Source organism: Peromyscus eremicus, chromosome 8b (genome assembly GCF_949786415.1).
Source record: "Peromyscus eremicus chromosome 8b, PerEre_H2_v1, whole genome shotgun sequence".
Lineage (NCBI taxonomy): Eukaryota > Metazoa > Chordata > Mammalia > Rodentia > Cricetidae > Peromyscus > Peromyscus eremicus.
The window spans coordinates 61,844,410-61,848,244 of record NC_081424.1 but is presented as its reverse complement, the minus strand read 5'-3'; the positions used below and the strand labels follow the sequence as shown (position 1 = coordinate 61,848,244).

Below are 3,835 nucleotides of genomic sequence, written 5' to 3'. Positions count from 1 at the left end.
CGGCCAATAACTTAGGCTCATTACTCACTAGTACAACTTAAATTCACCCATATTTCTTATCTAAGTTCTACCACGTGGCTCACCTTTTCTCAGTACGGCATGTTCTTGTTTCTCCCCATGTCTCCTGGCAACCCAGCCTTTCTTCATCCCAGCACTCTCCCTGTCTGAAAGTCCCGCCTAACCTCTTCCTGCCTAGCTATTGGCCATTTAGTTCTGTATTAAACCAATGAGAGCAACATGTCTTCACAGTGTACAAAAAGACTGTTCCACGACATGGAGGTCTATACCAGTAGGTCCTAGCACTTAAGGTGAAGGCACTAAGATCGTTCTGACAACTGAATTCCACCATCCAGACACATACAGCAGAAGGAGAGAAGTCACACACACACACACACACACACACACACACACAATGTGGTTCACAACATGTGTACTTGTACATATAAAAGATGGAAAAAAATAAATAAATATAAATGAAAAAAATCTGCCTTTAAAATAGTGTCCAGTCTAGAATTTATAGCACAGCAATTGTACACTAATCTAATTTATTCTCAAAAAGATCAATAGCAAAGTCTTATTTAGATTGTTGCATGTCTATCCAAATTGTGTAGATGTTTCCATCACAGTATACAAAGAGCAACAACACTGCAAACAACATTTTAATTTTAATAGAACTTAAAATAGTGGGGTCAGAGGACTAAAGCTCAGATGAGTGTTGGCTGTAGCAGAATTTGTCTGTTCCAGAGAGGGAGCCGCCTGAGTAAGCCTTGGCCAAGAGCCTGGAGACAGGAAATGCTCACAGAGTACCCAGGGTTGTGGTACTGTGGGACTGTTGAGGTTAAATACTGTTCATTAAAGCCTTGCATCCCACGGGAGAAAAACAATACCAGCTAAAAGTGGCATATGCTAGCAAAGCTACCTCCAGAGACCTCCTGAAGCTCTCTGAGAATGGAACCTGAGAATTCTGTATTTCAGGGAGCTTTCTCTTGATGCCTCTTTTAACCTCATTACAGACAAAAGACACTTAAGGTGGGTGAGGAGGGTTTTCTTCCGACAGGGGTAGTTCCAGGTCTGTGGAAGAGGGAGGTCCACTGGTATTTTTGCAGGAGGAGAATTTTCTTCAGCTGCCATGGGTCATGTGATTGCCATCCTGCATTCCTGGAGAGACTTTTGAAAAATAACCGTTACAAATCTGTAAGCAAATGATCTGGTTACAGAGTAAGGCTGAGAGATTACCCAGCAAGGTGGAGGGAGGGTTGGAGGGAGCAGAGGCCGGAGAGACAGAACTAATTGGTGAGCAGTGGCTTTAGTGTTTTTGTTTTTGCTTTTTTTTTTTTTTTTTGTTTTGTTTTGTTTTTTCGGACAGGATTTCTCTGTGTAGCTTTGTACCTTTGCTGGATCTCGCTCTGTAGACCAGGCTGGCCTCTGTAGGGCTCTGAAGACCAGGCTGGCCTCGAACTCACAGAGATCCGCCTAGCTCTGCCTCCCGAGTGCTGGGATTAAAGGTGTGCGCCACCATCGCCCCGGCATGGCTTTAGTGTTGATTCAGGGTCACAGTGGCTATTCTCACTGCCAAGAGTGCTGCACCAAAATGAGCTAGCAAAAGCATCAGGGAGCTACAGGGCATCAAAGAAAGGGAACCGGAGAAAATAAAGGACTAATGTAAAAATTGTGTCTGGCTGTGGGGCGACAGGGATGAAGTTCCTTGCAGCCAGAGTTTCTCCGCCTCATGTAAACTGTGGTTTTGCAGATGTATTGGGAACAGATGGAACCGTCATAGGATGAGACCCATTGGGAGAGGCTACGTGAAACATTTTGTTTGGGTGTAGGGGAAAGTTCGTAAGTAAGACACTTAAAAGACCGAGTAAAAATGTAAGTATGAGGATAATAAGGAGTAAAGTGATGATGGAGGGGAGGAGTCACTGTGTGTGCCCATGTGTGTGCGCATGTGCAGAGGCCAGTGGTCAATGGCGGCTCTTTCCATATTTCTCTTACTCTCCGCCTTAACTTTTTTTTCTTTTTACCTTTTTGTTCTGTTTCTTAAGGCAGAGTCTCATACCTGTACCTGCGTGACTGGCCTAGAATTTGCTATGTAGACAAAGCTGACTTCAAACTCACAGAGGTCTGCCTGCCTCTGCTTCTAGAGTACGGAGATTGAAGGTGGGCACCACCATGCTGAGCTTCCACTTTATTTGTTGGGGGTGGGGGGTTGTTTTGTTTTGTTTCAGAGAGAGGCAGGGTCTCTCCACATAGCCCTGGCCATCCTGGACCTCACAGAGATCTGCCTGCCTCTGTCTCCTGAGTACTGGGATCAAAGGTGTGCACCATCACACATCACCCACCTTAGCTTTTGAGAGGTTCTCACTGAACACTGAGCTCACAGATCTGGATAACCTGCCTGGCCAGTGATCTTTGTGAATCTTTTTTCCTGTTTCTATAACCTAGTACCAGGCTGACAGACGCATGCTGCTGTGGGTTTTTATGTGTGTGCCTGCAATCCAAACTCAAGTCCTCGTGCTTATACGGCAAGCATGTCACTCACTGATTCTCCATTCCAGCTCCGCAGGAGGTTCTCATAAAACGCACATAGTTTAGCGTAGGCTAGATTATGAAAGCTTGTTAAGGGAACCTACTTGGGATAGGAAGTTGACAGCTGTAAACAGCCTAAAATGCTTTCAAGTTGTCCCACACATTCCTGTCTCTTTGGATACATCACGGATTGCTTGGCTGATCTGACACCTGTCTATTAAGCTATCCTCACTGTCAGACTCTTGTTTCAAACCACGATACAGAGTATATTTTATTTTAAACCTTCAAACCCCCTTTGTACATATGACCTTCTTTAATTCTCTCGAGAGCTCTGTAAGATCCTAGATCAAGTAACAGAAACTTATCTATTACCAGAGGCTTTTAAACCCTCATATAATTCCATTTGATCCAGCCCATTTTTTAAACAAAAAAACAAAAAAATCTTCTCATTTTGAAGCCAGACACGGTGGTGCCTTTATTCTCGACACTCAAGAAACCGAGGCAAGAGGATCTCTGTGAGTTCCAGGACCAGCTGGGACTACGTAGTGAGACCCTATCTCAAAAAGCAAAAACAGGGCTACACTGGCCAAGGAATCAGGTAGGCAACCTTCATTGTTCACCCTCCCCTCCAATTTCAGTCTCCGAGTCTTATCCACAGCTTTGTAGCAGACCATCTACTGTGGCCTCCCATTTTTCTCTGGCCCCATACCCAGCAGATCATTCAGATATTCTCCTACAGCTTTCCTTTACCACACCATCCCTTTGTCTCAGCCACCAACCCCCAGAGATACTCCCTGGAACCCAGCCATCCACAGGAAATCAGGTAGGCAATCTTCACTCCCCCTCCTCTCCTCCGATTCCAGTCTCCCAGTCATATGCCCAACTTTGTAGCAGACCATGTTCTGTGACCTCTCCTTCCTGTCTGCCCCCAACCCCAGGAGTCTGTGCAGATAATTCTGACATACCCAGCTTTCCCCCCTGTGGACCTGCTCAGAACCCCACCCCCCTTCTATCCCATCACCATTCCTTAGAGTCATCCCCGAATACCTAGAAACATATTCTACCAGGAACTCCCTGTGGCAACACCTGGGAGAATCTCAGAATCATTCCTCACCAGGCAACCCACAGCCATCACACTCTCCTAACAATGAGAGAGGGCAACAGAATTCAAGGAATGGAGCACTCACTGAACAAACACAACACCAGACACCAGCACCTAGAATTATATTCATCTCAAACCCAGAGATGCCTGGACTCCAGCATAAAAACACAGTAACAGTCAAGACAACATGTCTCCACCAGAGCC

At 45.6% G+C, this 3,835-nt stretch overlaps 1 long non-coding RNA gene across 2 annotated transcripts; it reads right to left on the bottom strand.

The window, feature by feature from the left end:
- Positions 1-646: 646 nt before the first annotated feature.
- LOC131918336 (uncharacterized) lies at positions 647-3,610 on the bottom strand. Of its 2 annotated transcripts, none has more exons than XR_009380956.1 (2): positions 3,577-3,610; positions 647-1,167 (listed from the first exon to the last, which is right to left on the bottom strand). It is a non-coding gene; the product is annotated as an uncharacterized LOC131918336 (long non-coding RNA). The 2 variants fall into 2 exon arrangements; XR_009380955.1 differs by lacking the exon at positions 3,577-3,610 and adding an exon at positions 3,495-3,547.
- Positions 3,611-3,835: the final 225 nt, after the last annotated feature.